The 24,973-nt window shown below is 51.3% G+C and overlaps 2 protein-coding genes across 3 annotated transcripts in view; both read left to right on the top strand.

Annotated features, from left to right (window-relative positions):
- Positions 1 to 24,973, top strand: part of SH3RF3 (SH3 domain containing ring finger 3) — a 353,462-nt gene that overhangs the window by 130,744 nt on the left and 197,745 nt on the right. The gene's annotated exons all lie outside the window — the stretch shown is intronic.
- Positions 1 to 24,973, top strand: part of LOC129143190 (small nuclear ribonucleoprotein G-like) — a 71,907-nt gene extending 46,934 nt beyond the window's left edge. Inside the window, exon 1 of the mRNA XM_063789449.1 lies at positions 1 to 24,973. This exon is cut by the window's left edge and continues 46,934 nt beyond it. The gene's annotated coding sequence lies outside the window, so the exon portion shown is untranslated.

Here is a 24,973-nt window from a genome sequence, read left to right as displayed (position 1 = left end):
TTCCTTCCCCGGGCCCCCTCCATTCTCCATCAGGAATTCTACTCTTGGGACTTGGAAAGTGAGGAGAGGGAAGGACTAGCTCTGCCGATGTGACAGTCTCAGAGCAGGATGTGACAGTCTCAGAGCAGGATGTCCCTCTAGTGTCCTGCATCCAGCACATGCACAGCACGTGTACTGGAGGCAGCTCTTCTGGTTCTGACTCTGTGGGTGCCTTTCACCTGCTGGTCCTCAGCAGAGCATGCAAAGGGATGAGGGAGGGTGATTCACTGTGGGAGAGTTAAGGATGGGAGCCTCCGGGATCGAGCTCCAGGTCTGCTGTTTGGTAAAGTGCTTTACTTAATTCGAGTATAAGTGTTTAGAGTGAGCAGCTGCTGAATTCCCCACAGTTCTTAGATTCAGGGTAGAGGAAATCAGAAGAGTCCGTATCTGATTTCCATGATGGTGGAGTGGGTGCAGGCCCAGAGAGCAAGAGCAAGCCTGCACAGAGGTTCTGTGCCAATGGACACACTGACTGTCGGGGGCACGCTGACCATGGGAGGGTGTTGGGGAGCACACAGACCCCCGGCGGGCTAGAGCTGACGGTTCCCACTGAGAGGGAGGCAGAATGTAGAGATGGCCATGTGGCAGGAGCTGAAAGGCCTGCCTGGCTCTGTGGTTTGTAGAGCAGAAGCCCAATGGCCGAGCGCTGGGCCAGGCTTTCGGGATGCTCCAGGGCTCAGGTTCAAGATGCTACATCTCTGCTTGGTGTCAGAGGGGATGCTGGTGGGATATGAGTGGGGGCTGCATGGCGGAGCCTGTCTCTAGTTGCATTCTGGCTCAGGGAAGATGGGCTTGCTTCCTCCCTAAGGAGCAGTTTCTGACTGATGATGGATAGCAGCTATTTTTCTTTTTATCTTGTTGCCATGAGTGTTTATTGGGGTTAAACCTGCATCTTTCCTTTACACATTAATGTAGGGAGATATTGGCTTTGAGAAATGAGTGTAGATTAGATTGATTATTTAGTCTAACATGTTGATAATTGGTGCAAGTTGTCTGCATTTTCTTAACCAAAAGAATCTACCCCAGGGAAAAAGTGGACTCTGGTTTTGCTGAGATACCAAAACATGGGTGTGAAGTAAATGGGAGCGCTCTAGGAATCTTCTGGTCCTGCTCCACCACTGCCAGGTCATGAGCACTGCAGGAAGGCCCGAGGGTCACCGAGATGCCGGCCTGCCCTGCGGTGGGAGGACAGGGGAGGGGTGGTACTGCCCTGTGCCTCAGCTGACTGCAGGGCCTGGGAACACTGGCCAGGAGAATGGTGCGCGGAGCCAATGCACGCACTCCACCTCTCGCCTCCGTGGTGGGAGACGTCCGGGCACCCTCGTTTGCGTGGAGCACTTCACTTAAAGTGGGTCTGGCTGGTCATTTTCTTGCACTTACCAGCTTTATGGCTTTGTTTCATAGTTTAGTCCTCAGAACGGCCAAAGGAGAAAGCTGCAGAAGAGCTCACCAGGAGGTGGACCATGTCTGTGTCCTCCAGGGCTGGCAGGCAGGAGGAGGTGGAGGGGTAATGGTCCTCCTTTGAGGAGAGGAGCTATGGATGGGGAGTCTGGTGGCCCCTGTAGACTCAGGTGACAGTGAGGAGGAGAAACTCAGTGTACCAATGGTGGCATTGGGGCTGGCTTGTTACTCTCCCTGGGTCCTACTCCCTCACGTGGAGGAAGGGGTGACTGCTTGGCATGGGTTGGCAAGGACTGTGTGAACTGTGTATGCAGACAGAAGGTAAGTCCAGGCTTGGCCAGGGCCAGAGTCATGGGCAGCAGCGGTGATGATGGCAGATGATCAATCCTGAAAGATAATAAAAATGCCCAGGGTACAGCCCAGAAATGCCTGTGGTAGTCCCAGAGGTGCCTGGAGCATACCTCTGTTTGCTCCCTCCAGGCCCCAGCCTGGCAGTCTCCCGCTCTGGGTGCTTGGGCCATGGCCACAGCCTTCCCCCTACTGAAGGCCTCTGTTCCCACTCCCTGCTTGTGGGCCTGCTGGACACCTGCTCCCCTGCTCCTTCCTTGCCACCCCATTGCCAGCCTCTGCCAGGCCTCACCTCACTGCGTTGAAATTGAGTGTTTTGGTGGCCAGCATTGAGCTCACAGAGGGAGTGGAGCTTTGCTCCCCTGTGGAGGAGCACTCAGAAATGCTGGTGACCACAGAGACCCCTGGTGTTGTCCACAAAGGTCTCCAGAAGAGAGTAGGGGAGGGGTGGGCTACCCAGGGCCGAGGTAAGACCCTGGTGAGCAGGATGGGGGCACACTTCAGCCCCTTCCTAAAAGCTGGGGCTGAGGGAGAGCGCTGCAGGGAGCTGTACTGTACTGTGATTCAGTGCACGTGGGGACCTGGAAGCAGGGGACAGTAGCCCCCTTTTGTGGTCAGAAAATTTGAGAATTGGGGATGCTGAATCGCTGGCCTGAGCCACAGAGGTGCTACATGCTGCATTTGGGATTTGAACTTGGCTCTCTGCCTGGCTCCTTGTGTTTGTTCCCTCTGCTCCCTGGGAGGATTTGCCAGTCTTGCTGCTAAGCCACCGGGGATGCTGGGGAGTGAGTATTCTATATGCATCAGCTGGCGAAGCGCTTATCAAATGACCCCCAGATTCCATCTCACTTGGGGAGGCCGTGTTTCCGGCTCCCTCCTGTCCCCACATCTCTGCCCGTGGGTTTTTTTCCAGGAGAGCTTGCCCTGGGTAGGAAAGCCGAGGGGAGGGTGGCATTGGGCTGCCTTCTCACTTGCTGTCACCTCCCTTGTCCTGCCCCCTGGGCCTTCCCAGATCCACTGTAATGAAGGACCTTGAAAGAACACATCCCTCAGGTACTCAGCCCAGGGTCTTACAGAGGGGCGGTCCCAGGGGAAGGGGGTTGGGGCCTGCAGTTTTCTCAAGTGTGGTGTGCCCCTCAGGAATTTCTTTTTGGTGATCTTGTCATTTTGGTGGGTGTTCGTTTCCTTGAGCATCTTCACTGTATTAGTAGCCGTGAGTATTACTGAAAGGCATTTTTATTCTTAAAGCATTCAGGGACTGATAGCAACCAAAATTATAAGACAAGCTGCAGGAGATGAAATCAATGGAATTTGGCAATTGTGGGGCAGGACCTTATTCCCAAAGGTGGCTGGTCTAGGGCGTGTGGACTGGGAGGCGGGCATGCGGAAGGGGACACACCCCTCCCATCACTCTCCTCTCGTCCAGCCTTGGAAGCCGCTGGAGTCACATCTGCTGCAGGAAACCCTGTGTTTGAATGATGTGTGGAGCAGTCACTGGGTGGTTTTGGCTGGACGAAGGGCATAGAGTGGCATCTAGAAGTGCATGGGAGACCACTGCCAATGTCATGGGTTAGACCATGTTTTTGAGGCTTTAGTGATTTTTTTGAGACCCTTCCCAGTCTAGGCCAGGCAGATCATCTTCTGTGCACACCTCTGCAGGTGAAGTCCCCGCATGGCTAAGCACATGTGTGTGGAGTGTGTGTGCTTAAGGATGTGTGGCCTCGTGTCAGATGACGTGTGTGGGGTGTGTGTGTTTAAGGATGTGTGGCCTCATGTCGGTTGATGCTCTTGAACGTGCTGGCTTTAAAAAATCCACACGGGGCTCGTCTGCTTCCCTGATGACAGAGTTTGGGGAACTAATGAAAGACATTCTGGCCTTGTGCCATCAGAAGTGAAGTCAATGTGGGGAACAGCTGCCTCTGGGAAGACGTTGTCTGTGCGCTGTGCCGCGGGGCCTCTGCTCCATGGCCGGCCACGCAGCCCTGTCCTGGAAGAGGCCCAGGCAGCCGTCACCCCTTCGCCCAGTGTGGAAAGAGCCCAGGGTCTGGAGTAGGGGTGACAGTGAGGCTTTCTATGGAAGCTGCTTTAAAGAAAGAACAAGTTGAGCCTGGCACTGGCCTTCTGGTTTTGGAGACTGAGTTGCCCTGCCCTGTGCTTGCAGATCCACCCAGTGTGAAGGGCAGGACAGCTTCCCCTTTCCACACCTCCCCATAACCTCCTGGGAAGCTGCTGAAATACAGGTGTTCACGGCGGGGTTAAGCCAGCTTGTGAGTCATTAGCATGCCTTTCCACAGCCAACGCACAAAACGTTTGTCTTATTTAGACTTGAGGCACAAACCGCTGATTCTCCAGTGCAGTGTGCCCGCTGTGCCGTGTGTTTTTGTTAGTGTGTCTGGACGTGGTATTCATATATTAACAGTGCATGCTGGGGCACTTGGACTGCAGGGCAATCGCTTGCCTGGCGGTGGGAGCCCAGAGGCTGAGGTGGTGCGTCATGTTCTGGCCACGGTCAAGCCCCGGAGTGTGTCTGTGCTCTGTGGGGAGCCTGACCTGTCATCTGTGTCAGTCCTCTCTGAGTGTCCTGTGGGGAAAAGTTCACTTGGGGCTCATGAAAGCTTGCTTTTGCATCTGTCCCTGAGCCTGGTCCAGTGTGAGCAAGCTGATGCCTTGTGGAACCTGGATCCAGACCCGGCAGGGTGTGAGTCTGTGCGTTAGACAGCATCCTCCTTCCAGTCCTGGCCTGTTGGCTTCACTGCCTCTGCGTGGCTCCAAGCCTGACCACTCCCTTCCTCCCATGCCCCCAGCGTGCCTCCTTCTGCTGCATTCAGATTTTTGTCCACTCACCCGGTTTTCCTCTTTTCTGCCCTGGGTTCTGAGGGTCCATGGCCTGCAGGACAGTTTGCCTAGGATAAGCCATGACACATCAGAGGCTGGTGGAAGCCTGATCTGCTGCTTAGAATCAATGGTGTTTCTGACATGGAGAGGTGGACATTCAGGTGCCTATCATTACATGGCAGTAGGAAGGTGCTTGGACCCTGCAGGCCTGGTGCTTTGTACCTGTGGATTTTCCAAGTCACTTTATTCAAGGATTTCATTTCACTTTCAGTTCTTAAAGTAAGGGCCTGGCAAAGGGATAGGCAGCATTCTGTTTCTCTGAGGGAGGTAATGCTCTGCCATCAGCAGATTTCCTTATGATGATGGAAAAGTGTGTTTGACCCTCCTGTAAGAAGAATGAAGGTGTGCTGCCCACTCAGTGGTCCCTCCAGGGGGCCCTTGGTTGCAATTCGAAGGCAAGCAGAAACCTGGAGGCCCAGAGGGGCAAAGGGCATGGGGCTCAGGTCCTGTGGTCACTCAGCACATGCTCTCTCAGCTGCACCACAGTCCCGCACAAGGCCATCTATGCTTATCACCTGGGTGCAGAAGACCAAGTCACTAAAACCCCAGAGCCAGGGTTTTGCTCCAGGTGGGCCTGGACTTTCAGCTAAGGCCCCTTCTGGATTGGCACATGGTGAGGGGGAGCTTCCACACCCATGATTCTAAATCCCAGGAGCTCTGAAGCAGGAATCTTTTCCCCCTGTTTGGCATAGCTCATCTGCTAGCAAAACCTGCTTTGAGCTACCAGGATCCCCAGTACCTTTGGGAGTGTTGGGTTTCCCTACAGAGATGTGGTGCAGAGTGGACGCTGCCCCATACCTCCCGGGAGGAGTGACATCTCACAGGGCCAGTAGCCATTCTACCTTTCCCAGATCCAAACTTCTCCAACTCTAAATTCATTGACCGGTCTGTCCCCAGAGAAAGCAGTCAATGCTGTGAGTCTGCATCTGAAAAGACAGTGAGCATTTGTGGACCCTGCCCAGGTGGTTCCTGCCACAGACTGGCAGCACTGAAATGGGACGTGCAACTGTCCCTGTGCTCAGCTCTGCACTACTCTTCCCTCTCAGCAACTTCCTGATTTGCATCCATGCTTGCTCTCCATGTTTCTGTGATCTCATCTGTGACACACAGATGACAGCCATGGTATTGGCCTCATGGGGGGTTGTCCAGAGATAAAAAAGACCCAGTGATTATATGCCACAGAATTTTGCATCCAAAATTTGCATTTTAAATTTTTCCAAGGGACTTTTTTCTGCTCGGGTCTAGCGAATGGCCCCTTGGTCTCTCCTGTGTAGTGTTTTGTGGTCACAATAACCCTGGATTCCTGATGCCCTGGTGGAGAGGCGATACCAGTGTCTGCAGACCATAAGAAAGTACATCTTGACTCTGAACCACAGCTATAAATAAATTGACATGTTTATCTGTGGGCTTACAGTGACATATAAAATCTTTTCTTGAGGTGCTTAGGTATCTCTAGGCTGCCTGAGATACCTAAGAGAGATACCTCTCTTCTGAGAGCACCAGGTTGGGACACTACGCTCAGGTGACTTCCATGCACCCTGCAGAGCCACCCTCCCCCTTGACCCTGTTCGTGCTGGAGACTGCATCGTCTGCACTATATACCCAGGCACAGGTGGTTGGATTTGTCCAATGGGAGGCGGGAGGGGAACTGTGAGATCAGGGTGTTCCCCTTCTGGGCCCTCCCTCGGATCCTATCAGAGGCCTCAGATCTCATCAGAGGCCCTCTGCACAGAGCTCTTCTCTGTGGCCTCTGCAGAGCTTTTCGGCCCTTCCCTTTCAGGCCTCAGATATTAAAGCTTCGCACTGTTGCCAGTTTTAGGGCGCTGGACTCTCCTGTGTGCAGTTTCCTAAACCCCACTCATAGTCCTATAGTTTTTCTTTTGCTAACTCCCCTTAGTGACCCAATTAAGTGTGCCACCTCTCTACATCCAGGACCTGCCTGTTCAAATAAGCAAGCCAGAGAAAGGTTCAAGTTCTTATTTGAAAGGCGGAGTGAGCTCTGGCATGGGCCATCCCATGGCCTTTTGGCTGACTGCCACCAGCAGGTTGAGCTGTCCCATTGTCACATCACTAGCCTTAATATAGTCTCATGCCCTGAAGTTGTCTTGTTTGCCCAAAAGACAAGGCTGTCAGGAAAATGCTGTGAACCTGATTTCCAAGAAGAACTCAAACTTAGATGCGTTGTGTTTGCAGCCATTCAGAATAGGTGCAAGGATCCAAATCCCTGGGCCTCAAGAACAAAGAAAGTTAAAAACCGAGAAGACTGTCATTAACTGTAATTGCTTTTGCATAACTCCTTTCAGAGTTATTGCAGGCATGGAGTCCGGGGAGTTGCCCATAGTTCTTAATGTATTAGGGAACAGGAACACTCAGAGGTATTCTCATCTAAAGACCAGTTCACAAAGGAGGGATTTGAATGTGAATATGCCAGCTTTAAAACCCGATAAAGCCAGAAAGTATGAGAGCCCACAGAGATGTCATTAAGGAAATTATTTCCTCCCAAAATAGAGGCACCCCAGGTGACCTCTCAAAACAGAATTTTTGTCATGTCGGTCTGGAGTCACCTCCATTTCCTTTCTGTTGAGAATTATTCTGTTTCCTGACAGCACACTGGGATTTTTGCAAGGCAAGGCATTGTCACCCAAGGAGACTGACTTCTTTTCACTCAATTACGTTTTTTTCTCTTTGCCGGGAGCCTGGGAGATTGCTGGACCTGACCCCTGTCTTAGGAACATGGGTAAAAGTTGTCATGATGGAGGACACATGGCTGGGACAGCAGATGGCTAGAAAGCTACTACAGGAGGACTCAAATCACTTTCTTATTTAGTAGCTTCTGGAAATCTTTATGCCCATGTGGTAGAAAAACAGATGGGTGTTCCGTAAAGAAAGCGGCACCAGTGTCTGCAGAGCATAAGAGATTGCATCTTGACTCCAACCCATAGCTATGAATAAATTGACAAATTTATTTGTGGGCTTATCAAGGACATAAAAAATCATTCTGGCTGGCAAATGAAAATGGCATTGTGTTGCTCACTAACATTCGTTTGTCAACTGTTCCTGGAATAGGTGCTAAATTATAACTGAGGAGCTGGCGTTATAAAGCTGAACTGGATTTTCCAAGCTGTCATATGAAAAGAAAATTATTAACTATCTCCTCCTCCATCCCCCGTCTCTCTCTCTCTCTGCAGAAAAAGCCCCTTTCTCTGCTGTCATATGACTTGGACTGCACGCTCTATGTGCACACGGTGTAATGAATGCCACATTATCACCCACTGGCTGGGGTGAGCCTTCTTGTTATTTATTTCCAACTGGAACAGGATTTCACATCCCATGCTCCCACACAAAGGCATCTTAGAAACAACCATTTCAGACAGTTCCTTGCATCAGAGTTTTAGGGTACTCTTCTGCACACAAACTGTTGTTGGAACATGAGCTTGGATTTCTTGATGCTGCATGTCACGGATTGGCAGGAAATGGTCTGGGTGGTGCTGCTCTTATACGCACTCTTGGTCAGACATTGTGTGTGGTGGAAATCTGTGTAAGGATCTTAGCAATTATGGGGACCACGGTGTAGCGCTGGGATGTCTTACTTTTCACTTAGATGTCTCTGCTTTTGGTTTTGAGACATCACGTGGAAAGCTATGTTGGTTTTCATCCTGTTCCACGGCTCTCTGGTGTTGGCAGGCTGCACTTCATAGCATAGAAGATGAAACATGATATGACTTCAGGAATGCATGCTGAGGGAAGATGTGTTGTCATGAAAATACACTTTTTTTTTAAGCTGGAAACTGGGTGACAGTGAAATCTTAAAAACTGGGGAAATCGGGAAATCAGCTAACTTTCTCAGATCTTGGTTTCCTCATATTGTGTATCGCATTGCGGGTTTGAACCAGAGGATTGCTGAGGTTCCTTCCAGCTCTGCTTCTAGTTCTTAAATCCAAAGCCTATGGGGCTCTTGGAGTAGCTCAAGGCTTCTAATGTTTAAGTTGCAAACAGACCACTGGGGGGACCTTGTTAAAATGCAGATTCCGATTCTATAGGTACAGGGAGATGCCTGGAATTCAGGATTAACCAAGGAATCTCTCTCGTGATGCCAATGCTGCTGGTCCATGGACCACACTTTGATTACCACAGATATAGATGACCAAAGTTGCATGGTCCTGGATGAGCCAGATCCCTTCTTTATCCGGGTGGCTTAGGTCTGGGTGGCTCCTTCATATCTTCAGACACATCACATCATTCCTTCTCTTTGTCAGTAAAGACAGACAAGGAAAATGAAGTGAGAACTTCTCTTTCTAGTAATATAACACATTGCTCCCAGGCACGTAATACATACTTATTAGAGTAAATGAGTGATAAGAGAAATTAGTGTAATCAGGGATGAATGTACCATAAATACTCAAAGTCCCTCCAACCTGCCACACACGAACACACACATATATGCATGCACCAGATTTCATTACCCGGAATCCTCATGTTCGTATTCTATAGCGCCCAACTTCTATTTTCCTCACTGTCTCCTACACATATTATGCCTAGCTAGGCCATGTCCTCTGACTATCCTTTGGCCTGCCCAATGCCTATCATTTTCTAGATCAATGCAAGTCCTAAGTCTTCTTGAAGCCTCTGGATTCCTCCAACTCGGACGCCCTCCCTCCCTGTTGTATCCATGGTCTTTGGGAGCAAGGATGCAGACCCAGACCTGACTGCTGCACCTGCCCAGCTGCACTCAAGGGAGGTGCTGCTGTTGCACCCATACCTTTCCTGGGCTCAGGACTGGGCTTTAGAGCCTTTACAACACAGCACTCTTGATGGCTTCTAACAACTGCCTGAAACATCTTTTCCATCCCTGATTTAAGGCTTCAATATTATTTTTATTCTTCATGTATATATTCTCTTCCTGTTTTGCCAGATGGTAAATTCGTTGAGAATAGCTGCTTTTTACTGTTTTCCTGGGGTGCCCGGCAATATGCCAGGTACATAGTAGGTGCACATTAAATGATGAGCTGACTGCCTGGAGCAGCACTGAGTCATACATTCTCATGTGCTGGGGTAATGCCTAACACAACAAATAATCCCATAGCTTCCTTGACCCCAAAGGTGTCCAGAACCAGTCACTTAACAGCTGAAATGGACCCTGATTTGGGGCACTTGTCTCATGAACGTGGGGAGAGTGAGAGGGCACCATCTCACATGATTCCTTTGAAAATGCTGTCAGGATATTATGGAGAAATGCCAGAAAGCAACAACAGAAGGCTGTTGGGAGAAAAAGAAACAGAGTAATCTCTTTTTTTTTTTTTTTTTTTGCATTATGCTTGAAGGAGGTTGTTTGCTCTTCAGTGTTCTACATGCAGCTGCCTCTATTGCTTTTGGTTGGACCAGGCCCATCTGCCCAAACAGTGAGTGGGGATTATGCATCTCAGTTCCTGCAATCTCGCCTGGCTGCCGTGCAGGAGTCAGATGGTAGGGCCAGGAGGACCGGGCTCAGGGCCAGGGGCCTTCGGGCACGTGCTGCGGAGGAGCGCTTGTGAGATGCACATGCCATGTCTGCAGCCGGCGATGCCCTTGGAAGAAGCTCCTGCTACTGTCCCTGTGATCTGCTGAGCCCAGGCAGCCCCTCGTGGTGGGGAAATGTGTGGAGGAATTTTGGAAGACTGGATATTGTTCCAGTGCGGTGTGAGGTCCTCTGGCCTTAAGTCGCTCCTCTTTGCTCCTCTTTGTCTCCCAGGCCAGGCTTATCCGCAGGTTTCAAAGTGGGGAACCTGAACTTGGTAAGGTCTCCAGTTTCAGGTGACTGTTGTGTCTCAGCTCTGTCAAGGAGCAGCTCCAAACTGAGCCATATTTCATGCCTTCTCAGTCTAAAGATAATATACTTTTTTGTTTGTTTGTTTGAGATGGAGTCTCGCTCTGTTGCCAGGCTGGAGTGCAGTGGCACAATCTCGGCTCACCACAAGCTCTGCCTCTCGAGTTCACGCCATTCTTATGCCTCAGCCTCTCGAGTAGCTGGGACTACAGGCGCACGCCACCACGCCCAGCTAATTTTTTGTATTTTTAGTAGAGATGGGGTTTCACCGTGTTAGCCAGGATGGTCTCGATCTCCTGACCTCGTGATCTGCCCACCTCAGCCTCCCAAAGTGCTGGGATTACAGGCGTGAGCTACCGTGCCTGGCCCCAATATGTATTTTTAAATGTTTCTTTCTAATTAAAAGCATCATTTATGTTCTCTACAGAAAATTTGTAATGTATAAATGTATAAACATAATATTTTTAAATAGGAAATAAGAGTTGCCCTTTTCAGAATCCAGAGAGTCCCCTTGTTAGTGTATTGGGGTTCCACAAATGTGTTTGTTTTTCAAACATGGCTGGGATCATATAAACATGAAGTTTTGTATCCTGGTCTTTTCACTTAATGCTGTGTTTAATTGGAATATTTTCACTACACTAAAATGTTCTCAAAATGGGATATTTCATGGCTGTGGAAGAAATCATTGCGCATATTTCCCATGATTTCTGTAACTGTTCACCTATCCGATGTTTAGCTTCTTCCAGTTTTTCTCTACTTTAAATGACATCATCTCCTAGTTTCACATCGCATTCCCTGATTTCTATTTTGGGCATTTTTCTTTCCTCTTTTGCCAATTTTCTATCTATAGACTCTGCCTAGAAAAGCGTCTTTTTGGGTTGGTGCTGAGGGGAGCACAAACCGGCCTGGTCCACGTAACAGCAATTTGACATGTATTTATTCATTTTTTATTTTTTTGAGATGGAGTTTCACTCTTGTTGCCCAGACTGGAGTGCAGTGGCATGATCTTGGCTCACTGCAACCTCTGCCTCCCAGGTTAAAGCGATTCTCTTGCCTCAGCCTCCCCAGTAGTTGGGATTACAGGTGTGCGCCAGCATGCCTGGCTAATTTTGTATTTTTAGTAGAGACAGGGTTTCACCATGTTGGTCAGGCTGGTCTCGAACTCCTGACTTCAGGTGATCCACCCATCTCAGCCTCCCAAAGTTCTGGGATTACAGGTGTGAGGCACCACGCCCCAATTTGACATTTAAATGGCATCTGTCAGCTGCAGTTCAGGGAGGGTCCCTGCACAAGCAGGAAGGACTGTCTCGCCATGACACTGCAGAGGACACACTAGAAGGAATGGGACGCAGGGACAGAGCTCCGCAGGCAGTGCCCTGGGCCTCGGATGGTGCCGTGTGGGGCCCTGCAGACAGACTCAACTGCCTTAGGGCACCCGTAGGAGGGAGGACACAGGGATAGTGGGGGGAAAGCCCACAGGGATGGTGGAGGGAAAGCCTTCTGCTAAAAATACCCAGCACTGCACTGCGAAGGGGTTTGGATTACAACTTGCAGGACACAGAAGTGTCCATTTGTGTGTCATCAGAGGCCAGAAAAATCTGGGAAAGGGGCTGCAGCCCTGTTCTCTTGTCTGGACTGATCTGGACATTGAGTCCCTGATGTCCCAGGCTACCCCAGTGGTGACCGGGCTGCCTGCCCTACCCTGCCCCCTTCTCTCTCCACTGCCAGTGGTGGGTCAGCCCCCATGTCAGGCAGTCATCCTCTGTCCCCTGCATGCACTGACCACTAGAAAACAAAGGGTGTGAAGCCCACGCCAACCTGGGAAGCCTCTTCCTGAAAGTAAGTCAAGTTTCCAAGACTCCTTCATTTGTCTTTGGGCAGGGCCCTCTCAAAGTGGGGATGAGTTACATCGGAAAGTGAGTGTCCTGTCCTAGCAATGTCCATGTTGGCTGTCAGCCTTCCCTGAATCACCTGCTCAAAGCCATGTGAACAGGGTGCACCCTCTCCCAGCTGTAGGTGAACGCTGGGGCTTTGTTACAGATCAGGAGTCGGGAATGCTGGGAGCCACAGCCCAGGTGTCTTGCTCCTCTACCTCACATTTCCCTCCTGTGAAACAGCCTGAGGCTTGTTGCCGAGTAGCCCTGACTCTTTACCAACGGCCGGCGCCCTCCTCTGTGTTCTCCAAGAGCTTCCCTGGGTGGGGGTCTAGCATCCAGGGGGCAGTGCTTGGTCGAGCAGCTGGTTGTGTCACATCCCTTCTTGGAATGGTCTTTTCTCTGCCTGGAAAGTGACCTGGATTCTTCCTTCTGACATGTAAGATGGAGCTCTGTTGTGGTTTATGATTGCTCCTTGGGCCCCTCCATGTAATCAGTTTACTCTGCCCGGAAGTCTTTCTTCCACTGTTTCAAAGGAGGAATTTGTGTGTCACATACAGCTCCTTGGTGGGGGATTTTGCTGGAGACATGGGGAGCTGCTCTGAAGACAGTGTCCTGCCTGTATAAAGAATTGCTGTGCCGTGTGCGGTGGCTCATGCCTGTAATCCCAGCACTTTGTGCAGCCAAGGCTGGTGGATCGCTTGAGTCCAGGAGCTCGAGACCAGCTTGGTCAACATGGTGAAACCTCGTCTCTACTAAAAATACAAAAATTAGCCGGGCATGGTGGTGGGTGCCTGTAGTCCCAGCTACTTGGGAGGCTGAGGCGCAAGAATCACCTGAACCCAGGAGGTGGAGGTTGCAGTGAGCCAAGATCACACCACTGCACTCCAGCTTGTGTGATAGAGGGAGACTCAGTCTCAAAAAAAAAAAAAATTTAAAAAAAAGTAAAAAAAAAAAAAAGAATTGCTGTGAGAGCCATCCTTGCATTCTTCCATCATAGGCTTGAGCACCCTGCTGGGTGATGTGGTGACGGGGCTGGGCTCAGCTGGGAGGAAGACAGACACAGCCCTACAGGGGGAGCTAGGGCCACACCCAAGAACGGGGCAGTCACGACCCGAGTGGGAGGATGGCTCCAAGTGAGGAGGCACCGACTCAGCCCAGGCTTAGCCAAGTCTCTGCCCCAGAGCTGGGCATCTTGGGGTGCACAGAGGAGGTGCTGCATGAGTGAGAAAGACTTAGTGAGGAGAGAAGCAGGGAGGGAAGGAAGTGTGTGGCAGTGGAAACAGCACTTTCCCAGTTGTTCTTTCAGCCGATGTTCATTCAGGGCTCATGGTAGCCAGGGCTTTTCCAAGCTATTCCATGGATTAGCCATCCCTATGAATTCTCAGGATCCCTGCAGGAAATGCCACTGTCGTCCATGTCACAGATGAGAAAATTGAGATGCAGACTTAGAGTATCTCACCCAGTGGCATGCAAGTGGTGTGGTACGGAGCACCCACGCCTGCCCTGCAGGTGCCTGCCCCTCTCCACCCCTGTCCAGTGATGAGCAAGCTCATGGCAGGCATGCAGGCACGCTGGGCTGCTTTGCACACACTCCCTCGCTTGGGCCTGCAGTGGCTCCAGGAAGCAGGTACTCTTGTCATCCCCAATTTGTAGATGAGGAAACCACAGGTCAGAGAGGTTAAACAATTGCCCAAGTCACACAGCTGGTGAGCACCAGCCAGGCTGTAACCCAGGCCGCCTGGCTCTGAAGTCTTCAGTGTCTAAAGAACTCAGGGCGGGAGCCGAGGGGCACGCAGGGCAAGGAGAGGACCCTGGGAGGTGAGGCTGGGAAAGGAAGCAGGGCTGGACCCTAAACAGCTTTGTCCTTCCTGTGAAGAAGGGGGCTTCATGTTGAGAGAAGGAGGTCTCACTGTGGAGGGCCAGGTGGTGATCCCAGCCACATGCTTGTAGCCACCTGCAAGTGCCCAGGCATGCTGCAGACTCACTGCAGCCCCACAGGACAGGGGCCTGCTGCCTGGTTGGTGTCGGGAGGCCGGCATTTGGGGACATGAAGATCAGGGAGGGGGAGGTTTACCTGGGGAGGTTCACCTGAATCTCCCATGGTTGTGAGATCTTGTGGGCACGTCTGTGGTGGACTCTGGCCGGCTTTACGGATGGCTGCAATTGGCACTCCCTGCACGGGCATCTCTGTGTAGCTTGAAGCTGGACTCTCTCTCACGTGTAAGTGGGAGCTCCTTAGAGGTGGGGCTTGAGGACAGAACCCAGCCTCCTGCCTGTGCCAACACTGCTCCCTCTGTGACTGTGAGAGACATTGCAGCCCTTCACTATAGCTTGGCTGGAGACTGACATCTGTGAAGGATTGATGGGAGGCTCTGAAGGTGCTGTAATGAAGTTTCCTCCCCAGGATCCCTTCCCTGCCCCAGCCAGGTTGGCCCCCCAGAAGGCTGCTGGGTCCATTCACTGTTCTCTACGTCTGTGCGCAGCCCCCAACCCTGCCCATGTCAGCATTATCCCCTAGGACCCAGAGCCTCCTCCCATCTCCTGGCTTCCACTCTAAACAGAATGACCTATTATTATTATTAGTATTAGAGATGGAGTTTCACTCTTGTTGCCCAGGCTGGAGTACAATGGTGCTATCTCGGCTCACTGCAACCCCCGCCTCCCAGATTCAAGTGATTCTCCTGCCTCAGCCTCCCGAGTAGCTGGGATTACAGGTGTGCACCACCACACCCAGTTTTTTTTGTGTGTGTTTGTTTTGTATTGTTAGTAGGGATGGGGTTTTACCGTGTTGTTCAGGCTGGTCTCAAACTCCTGATCTCAAGTGATCCACCTGTTTCAGCCTCCCAAAATGCTGGGATTACAGGTGTGAGCCTCTGTGCCCAGCCTTCAGAATGACCTTTTAAAGGTCATCAGGGCATGATTCCTGCCCCTCCTTAACATCCACCTGTGGCTTCTCAGGGACTCAGGGTAAATGGGCTGGGCCCTGCACCATCTGTTCTTGCTCCCTTTGCTCCTGTGGGTGGAGGCAGGTGTCATGGGCAGCAGAGGTTCTGCAGAGTCCCCTGTGAGGTGAGGGGAGTGCAGAGGATTCGCGTGGCCTGGGACTTGCCATGGCGTGTGGGAATAGGCAGTGGTCAGCTAGGGACACTGGCCACACTAGCAGAGCTGCTGCCAATGGCCCCCAAGGCGTCTCACCTCCTGACAGCACTGCTATAGCATTGCCAGATGTTATTTTGAGTTTTAAACACAGGAGTGTGGATTGGGCTGCAGTGTGGATTAACTAGGCCTGGGGACCTACCCTGAGGAGCTAGTGATTTACCTATTTCCTCCTCCATTCCTGTAGCATTCTCTTACTGAGCACCTGCTGTATGCCTGGCCCTGGGTATTTGGTGGGGCCAACTAGATTGCAGCTGTTGGTCCAGGTGGGGGGTGACCAGGATGGGAAGCCCAATACGGCTCCACAGAGAGTAAGAAAGCTGTGGGGGCAGTGAGCCAGGGAGGACAGCAGAGAGAGCAGGGCCTCTGCAGGGGGGTGAGTTCCCCAAGAAGACCCTGCGATTCATTCAGCTGTTTTTCATTGACACCATCATCATCATCATCATCACTGTTAATACAAATGCTGTACGTAACAGAGAAGACTGACTTCTGCTTCCATCTTCAATGAGACCCTTTGCTCAGTTGAGAGAAAACCCACCAAAGAGGGGAAGGGAAGGAGGAGAGATTCTGCCCCCGAGGGGAGCAGCCCACATAGCCGCCTGTGAGAGGCCTGTGTACCCACCCTGGGCATACCTCCTCCAGAGCCAGAGGGGTGCCTGGTGTTGGTCAGTGCTCCCCACCAGACCAGTGCCCCTGACCCAAGTCAGTGCCTCCCACCCAGACCAGTGCCCCTGACCCAAGTCAGTGCCTCCCACCCAGACCAGTGCCCCCGACCCAAGTCAGTGCCTCCCACCCAGGCCAGTGCCCCCCACCCAAGTCAATGCCTCCCACCTAGGCCAGTGTCCCCAACCCAGTCAGTGCCCCCAACCTGGGTCAGTACCCTCTACCCAGGCCAGCCCCATCCCACCAGGCCAGTGTCCCCCACCCTGGTCAGTGCCTTCCACTGGGCCAATGCCCCCCATTCTGCCCATGCCCCCCAACTGGGTCCGTGCCTCCCACCAGGACAGTGTCCCTTATCCAGTCAGTGCCTCCCACTCAGTCATTGCCCCCAACTAGGTCAGCTCTCCCCACTAGGTCAGGGCTCCTCACCAGGACAGTGTCCCCGACCTGGGCCAGTTCGCCCCACCCAGGCCAATACCCTCCACATGGGTCAGTGCCCACAACCATGTCAATGCTCCCCACCCAGATGTGTGTTCCCCCCCCCACCACCAGACTAGTGTCCCTCAACCAGGCCAATGCCCCAGGCAACCTTGGGTTTGCGCCTCAGCTGGTGACAGCTGAGGCTGGTGTGTGGTACAGTGTGGGAACGTACCCTGTGGGATGTTCTGCACTGGAGGTGGGGATCTGTCCCACTCAAACTTGCTTCTCAGGGGGATGCAGAGGTGAATAGGGCATTGCGGCAGCAGCCAAGGGCGGGTGGATGGCCCAGCTGGCAGAAGTAGCTGGGGATAGAGAAGTCACCAAATAGATGCAGAGAAGGGAAGGAGAGGCATGGAGAGCAGGCAGGAGCATGATCTCAGCTATGTCCCCAAGGAGCAGAGAGAACTCCGTGGCTGGCTAGACAGGCGGGAAGGGAAGCGCGTCTATGTCTGTCATCCTTGTCCCTGCAGTTCTGGAGCCTGGTTCAGTTTCTGCTGGGGTAGAAGCGCCTCAGAGCAGAGTGATGGCTGCCCTAGTTCCCATGGTCTGTGGGTCATTGAAGGAGGGTCCCTCACGGCTCAGGGAAAAACCATTTCTGAGCCCAGGCTGGGTGGGGGATGATTTAGGTCACTTTGCTCCAGGTGGTGATCCCCACCCTGACCTTGACTTTGGCCAACTGTTCTCTGCCAGCCCTGCAGGAGGATGAGCCCCGGGGTCCTCAGGGAGTCCCAGCTGAAAGGGGTGTCAGTCAAATGCTCCTCGGAGCACACACGTTCCGTGCTCCCTCTGGCCAGGCCTTCCCTGGCTCCTGTGGGTCCAGGTCCATTTCCCCACACTGACATACCCCATCAGCTCACCCTGTGAAATATCCCTGATCTAACCTTCTTCCACCCCTGGTCTGGTCCCTCTGTGTCTCTCCCCAGGATGACAGAGCTGCCACCAGAGGGTCCTGTTTCTGCCCTTGCCCTAGCATCTATTCTCAAACAGCGACCAGAGTGATCCTGTTGAAAGGGAAGGCAGATCATGCCAGTCCTCAACTCAGAATTCCCCAGTGCCTCCCATCACTGTCAGAGAAAAAGCCAGGCCGTATGACACGGCCCACGCCGGCCTGCACCAACCCCCACCCACTGCCTCCCTGGTGATGTCTCCCCCCAGTGCCCTCTGGGTCACCTGCTTCAGCCACACCAGCCCTGTCTTCCCCACAAGCCACTGGGCAGGCTCCCCCAGGGCATTTGCAGACAAGGCCACCTCAGCTCCTCTCCCCATGGGTGTTGCCTCCATGCCACCTGCTCACGGGGCCTCCTCTGACCACTCCAGTTAAAACTGCGACCCTGCCTCCCCAAGGACTGCCTGCTGCTTTCTCCAAAGGACCTCTCACTCTTTAGCTTTCTTGGGATTTTATTTATAGATTTTATTTTGTTATTTCAGATGAAAATTTGAAGCTTGCAGGGGCAGGGATATTTTCCCATTTGGGTTACTGCTGTGATCACATATTCCAGAAAGTGTTTGGCACATCAGGGTCCTTGACACATCCTTGAGTGGCCATCCTTAAGATCACCCTAAGGGTGATCTTAAGTCTGCCAGCCAGCAGGGCCTTTTGAAGCAGGGAGACCTCCCATGATGTACCCCCAGACCTTAGCCTTGCACCCCAGGACAGGAGGACTGTGCTCCCAGGGGAGTCACCAAGCATCATCATGGGGTGACATTTCCTTCCATTTCCTAAAGTTTCCTTGCATGAGCTCACAGGAAACCTTGAATTGTAAGGCCCTTCCTTTACCCTGTACTTGCCGAACCTAAAAGCCAGTTCTGCCCGGAATGTTCTAAATAATCAGGGGGATAAAGAAAGAGAATCCTCAAGCAAGGCTTTTCTTTCACTCTCTGCTCAGTTGGCAGCACAGATGGAGGATGTGGCCATGGTGTGGGCTCATTATTTATTGATTAAAATGCTTACAAAACCCAGCATGTACAGCCAGGCTGAACATTCAATTAAAAAGCCCAAAATGAAAATTCAGAACTCCTGAATGACAAGTAGGATGTGCAGAGCCAGCTGTTAGCAAAGGAATAAGGTGATAAAGCTTTAAGCAGGGATTTGTTCTATTTATTTATTTCGCTCTTTCTTCAAGAATTTGGAAACTGGAAGGCACTGCACAGTTCCCAGTCACTGCGTGGGTGAGTGAATGAACAAAGCTTACACAGTGTTGGGTGAGCAGCAAGGATAAGAGAGGTGGACATTTGATGACAGCTAGGTGCATGTGTCCCTGCACACACAGGGATGGGAAGAATAATGGCCCTGAGATATGCTCTCGAGAGGGCATCCTGAATTTTTTTTTCTTTTTTTTGAGATAGAGTCTCACTCTGTCACCCAGGCTGGAGTGCAGTGAACCTCCACCTCCAGGGTTCAAGCAGTTCTCCTGTCTTAGCTTCCCGAGTAGTTGGGACTATAGTCACACGCCACCATGTCTGGCTAATTTTTATATTTTTAGTAGAGATGGGGTTTCACCATGTTGGTCAGGCTGGTCTCCAACTCCTCACCTCAAGTGATCCACCCACCTCGGTGTCCCAAAGTGCTGGGATTATAGGTGTGAGCCACTGCGCCCATCTGCACCCTGAGTTTTTATACCAGGTAAGCCCTTGAGTGAGGAAAAGACATGAATCCATGCTCCAGAGATGACAGGCATCCTTTTCCATAGGGGATGGTTAGGGGTATGATTGGCAAATATGCACTGGGACTTCAAGTTCTTCCTGGTGGTAAGAAACCACTCCTCCTCCATCCATCTTCCTCTTCCTTCTCCATCCAACCACCTTCCTCTTCCTCCTTCACCACCTTCCAACATCAGACTGAGCACACTCTTCAGAGCCCACCAGCTGGAGCAGACTTCATGTGGGTTGGGCTCCACCTCCTTTCTCAGAAGTGAGTGTCATCACCTAGAGTGTCATTACCATAGTCTTTGCCTTCCAAGGCTCCTACTAAATCAGAACGACTTAAAAAGCAAGCAGAGTGCCCTCTCTGCTGCTTTGGAGGCAGCTGGGCCATGGTTAGAAGGTGAGGGCCACAGCATGGCTGCTGGCTACCAGCTGCAGATGCTGGTGCCGACTAGCCTTGCCTGAGTCTGGCTTCCTCATCTGCAGAGGGGCAGGGTGTCTCACTTTAAAGTTGGGAGACTTCAATACAGTTGTGTATGAAGTGCCCAGTACAGTAAATTCTCAATAAATAATCATTGCTATTTTAATACTGTGGGAATAGAAGGCCAGCTCACTAGCTGCAAGCCTTAGATTAGTCCAAAGACAGCAGAGTCAAGAGGGGGATTGCCCTGGTTCCTCTGCACAGGCTGATGTCAGGGGTTTGCTGATCTCTGTGCACCAGGACTCAGACTTTCTCCCGTGTGGCCACACTTGCTGTGTGTGGTGTGTGTCTGTGTGTGTATGTGGTGGGGGGCGGGCTGTGTATCTGTGTGATGTGTGTATGTGTGTGTGTATGTTTTGTGTGTGGTGGGGGGACCTTGTGTCTCTGTCTGTGTATGAGCTCATGTAGTCTCCCCTGCATTCCTCTCCTCTGGGGATTGCTGGCCCCTTCGCTGTTTGATGGCAGGTGTCTGAGGATGGAGAGGGCAGTGCCGCAGAGTGACAGCACAGGGCATGCCAGGACACCAGGGTGCCCAGAGCCCATAAACCACAGCCTCTGACAGCCTAGTGTCTATGCTACCACCATCCCCAGGGCCTCTGTGGGCTCAGAGCATTCTCCCCACCTCAGGCCATGCCGAGACCACTAGGCTCCTTTGCATAGAAATTTGAGCTGTATTTTGTTGTTTTGAGGAGAAAAGTGGTTTCTCAAAGGCCTTTGATTCACATGTATTTGCTAAGCTGGCCTTGCACTTTCCTACCCATCCTTTTTGGGTGGGTTGCCCACAAGTACCATCCTTCTTGTCTTCATTCTGGCCCTGTCTTGCCTCTTTAGCATGTTTGAGAATTTTGGACAAATGGAGAGAAGTCTGTTCTCAAGGGTGTTGGCCTAAGTAGCTTCCCCTGTGCGGGACCGGGGTCCATTTTCTGCCCTCCTTCCCGCAGCCTCTCCTGCATGTCTTCCTGGACCTGTGCTGATTTCAGCATCTTCGTTGTGTGACTCAGTTCTTCTCAGGAAGCCATAGAGGTTTTTCTTTCTAGAGCTTTGAGCATTTGAAGAATTCTGCCCACCGTGTCTTCTCTCCTCCCACTGCAATCGATAGCAGAGAATGGAGAGGCTGGTCATTTTTTCAGACTGCTCTGTTGAACACGGATCTGCAAAGCTGGCGTTGGTACTCCTACAGCCAGTGCTGGGACACATACAATTTGTGGTGTGTGATGCTTTCAGGTTGCTCTAAGTGTCAGTTTGACATACCTGAATCCTGGGGCATTTTTTTGTGACTGTAATCATCAATAACAGCATATCTGTGATGGATCAGTCAGGATGGGAAAGTTAGGCTGCAGGAACAGCAGGGTGAAATGCTTGCCGCTTCTGTTCATGCTGACCATACCCAAACACAGAACTGGTGCAATCCTGCCATGCCGTGGAGGCAGAGAGCCAGGAATAACCAGGCACAGCGTGTGCCTCCTCTTAGGGCCCCCATAGTGGAGGGCTCTCCCTGCACCGAAGATGCTCCACAGCCCTCTAGGAGCTTGGGGACCAGGCCAGAGACCCTGTGCTGTGCTGCTGACAGTGCTAAATTTTGACAGTGCTAAATTTCACTGCTGCGTAGGGGATTAGCCAGCGCAGGCCGCCAGGTCTGGCTCGGGATGGCGCGACCTCTGGAGTTTTCCACAGTCCTGCCATTGGAAGTGATCCCAGGAGACAAGGCATCATGGTGCTCCTATGTTCTTCCTGTTTTCAGACACGACATTTCACCTGCCTCTCGGAGGCTGAAATAAGTTAAATAAGGTTATGCTGGAGAAAAGTGGACATTCTAGTGATCTCTACATCTGAACATGAAATCAGATTATCTGATCTCCTTAGCTTTTGTTGTTTGTTTGTTTTTTGAGGCAGAGTCTTGCTCTGTCCTCCAGGCTGGAGTGCAGTGGCATGATCTTAGCTCACTGCAACCTCTGCCTCCCAGGTTCAAGCGATTCTCCTGCCTCAGCCTCCCTAGTAGCTGGGATTACAGGCATGCACCACCATGCCCTACTAATTTTGTATTTTTGGTAGAGGCGGGGTTTCATCATGCTGGCCAGGCTGGTCTCCAACTCCTGACCTCAGGTGATCTGTCCGCCTCAGCCTCACAAGGTGCTAGGACTGCAGGCGTGAGCCACCGCGCCCGGCTGATCTCCTTAGTTTTTAAACTCCACTGTAGCCAAAGAACTTTGGGAGAGATTCACTTGGCCCCAACAGGATCTGAGGACCACCTCCCTCACATATGCTTCCCAGTGAATTTGGAACGTCCATCCATGTGAGGAAAGAGCTTGCCTCTGGCAGGGTTAAGACAAGGTGTGCGTTCAGTTGAATGAAGGTGGGCACTCCCCACTTTGGGGGCCAGACTTTTCTTCTTCGCTCACACTATATTTTTAATGTAGGATGATCTTTGTGTAGACTGGTACATGGCAGAACACTAAGAAGATGAAACTTTTTAAGTGAAAATATTTTCAGGCCTAGGTAGCCAGTAAGGTGACCCTGCAATGGTCTGTTTCCTTCTGAGCCTCCAGGAAGGAAACCCACCCGATGATGCCCAAGGGACGGGAGAGGGCCGCCACACGGGCTGGCGAGACAAAGTCAGGGAGGCAACAGAGCCAGCTGGCAAGTGCAGGAGACTGCCCACATTCGGGTTTTGTTTTGCTTGGTATTTTAGTTTTTTAAAAACCACTTTGTTGAGGCCTGGTTGGCATATAAAAAGCTGGGCATATTTTACATACTTAATTTCTACATCTCGATGAGTCTGGGGGTGAGTCTGTGAAGCCATCACCACCATCAAGACCGTGAACAAGTTCATCACATCTCAGAGTTGTGCATCGCCTCCTGCCTCCTTTGTTATTAACATTGTTATTATTTTTGGTAAGAATCCTTACTATAAGATCTAACCCCGTCTCTACTGAAAATACAAAATTAGCCAGGCATGGTGGCACTTGCCTATAATCTCAGCTACTTCAGAGGCTGAGGCAGGAGAATTGCTTGAACCTGGAAAGCAGAGGTTGCAGTGAGCTGAGATCGCGCCATTGCACTCCAGCCTGGGCAACAGGAGCAAAACTCCATCTCAAAAAAAAAAAAGATCTACTCTGCTAGCAGTTTTAAGTAGACAGTACAGTATTGTTAGCTGGAGTCACACTGCTGTACAGTAGATCTCCAGAACTTACTCATCTTGCAGAACTAAACTATAGTCTTGGACCAACACCTCCCCATTCCAACCCCAGCCCCTGGTAACCACCATTCTACTCCCTGCTTCTAGGAGATTGACTTTTTAGCTCCAACATATAAGTGAGATCATGTGGTATTTGTTTTCCTGTGACTGGCTTATTTCGTTTAACATAATGTCCTCCAAGTTCATCCATGTTGTCACAAATGACAAGACTTCCTTCTTTTTTAAGGCTGAATTGCCCCACGTTGTCTGCTAGGGGTTCCTTGTTCCCTGTCTCTGGACCTGCTTCCTGAGTCTCCTTTCTCCAACCCCAGGGTGTCAGTGATGTTGGCTCTGACTGGGTAAGAGTGGTTAACTCCGCTGCACCCATCGGCACTGCCCTCACCCTCTATCTTTAAGTTCAGACTATTTAGAGCTATTTGAGTTTGAATTAAAATGAATTAAAATTAGATAAAATTAAACATTTGATTTCTCTGTCTCACTAGCCACTGTTCAGTGCTTGGTGCTTAGTGACCATAGCATATAGGAGCTAAGCTAGGGAGAGGTGCGGCCCGTGGAGGAAAGGAGCAGGGACCCGGCTCAGCCCTGCCCGGGACAGCTGTGAATTGCTAGATTAGACCTCGTGAGAGCCACTTCAGGGGGAAATGGGAGCTCAGAGAGCCACCTTAGAAGACATGGGGTGACACTGCTGAGGTCAAGAGCCAGAGTGAAAACTGCTCGGTTGGTTTCTGTCCTGTCCGTAAAATCAGCGTCAACTTATGAGTAGGAATGTTTAATGTGTGTCGAGTGCCTCATTTGTCTGGATATCTGGTTTCACTGGTACTTCCCCAGCCTGGGTTTGTTGCGGTTCCCCGTCTGAATGTTATTTGGGTCCATGCTGTAAGACTGCCTTCTAAGAGACTTCTGATTATTCTGATAATATTAATCTCTTAGAAAGGGGTCCACAGTGGGGGGTATGTTGATCTTCTGGATTACTTGCCAGGGTTGTGATGTTCTAATATATCTCTTTCTCAGCTGGTTTTAACCTGCTGACGGTTTCCCCCTGGGAAGTTCAGTGATTCATTCCAGACTGGAGGCGTTTTGACTGAGGCCTATCATGAAGTCCCCTGAGAGGATCAAGCGCCTCTTCTGTGGTTACCTTTAATGGCAGGTATGGCCATGGAGGCCCATACAGGTGTCTCGGGGCAATCAAAGGCCCCTTCTTAGGGGAACATCGTGCTTCCTATTTCCCTGTCTCCAGCCCAGTTCTGGCCCCTGGAGGCTCAAGGAGCACCTGCTAGTTTCCTTCTGGTCTCTCCACCTTACTTCCCACTCTGGGCGCAGAAGTGCTGTGTGGAAATTATGCACCAGGGAGCTCCGTACAAGCAGTAGAGAGTCTCAGCTAAGCTAAGGGAGATGAGAATGCAAAGCTCTGGCAGGTCCTGTTGACTGTGGGCCTCATCTGCACTCAGCATTCACTCAGTTCCACTGCATGCCTGTCAGTGTACACTCCTTCATGTGCGGCGTGTGGCTACAATGTGGGAGGACGCACATTCCAGGCAGTGCTCTCTGCGGTTGCTGAGACAGATGCCACAAAACTTGCTGAAGGTGGTCTCAGAGGCTGGGGCTGCTCGGCATCTCTCACTGAGAAAGAGCAGGTGACAGAGAAGAAAGCAATCCACGCAGAGCCCTTTCCCACACCAGGAGTTCCCCTGAGCTCTGCCCTTTGGGCTGCTCCTCCAGCTGCCCCTTCCTTGCTCATTCAGCACAGTATTTAGTAAGCACAGTAGATCTGGGCATTACAGAGCTACGGGTGACTTCTGGAGTGATTCGCTGCCTTCTGCTGGGCTCTTACTGGCAGCGACAGTGGGATGTGCTTAGGATATTGCTTTTGTCCTACCTCACGCCAAAGTTGTTTCATTCAACGTCAGCGGGAAGCAGATAACATTGTCAACACTTCGCCATTAATGGTAAAGGGATCAATTCAACAAGAAGAGCTAACTATCCTAAATATATAT

Source organism: Pan troglodytes, chromosome 12 (assembly GCF_028858775.2).
Source record: "Pan troglodytes isolate AG18354 chromosome 12, NHGRI_mPanTro3-v2.0_pri, whole genome shotgun sequence".
In the NCBI taxonomy this organism is placed as follows: Eukaryota; Metazoa; Chordata; class Mammalia; order Primates; family Hominidae; genus Pan; species Pan troglodytes.
The sequence above is the reverse complement of the archived record's forward strand: the minus strand, read 5'-3'. Positions and strand labels throughout refer to the sequence as shown.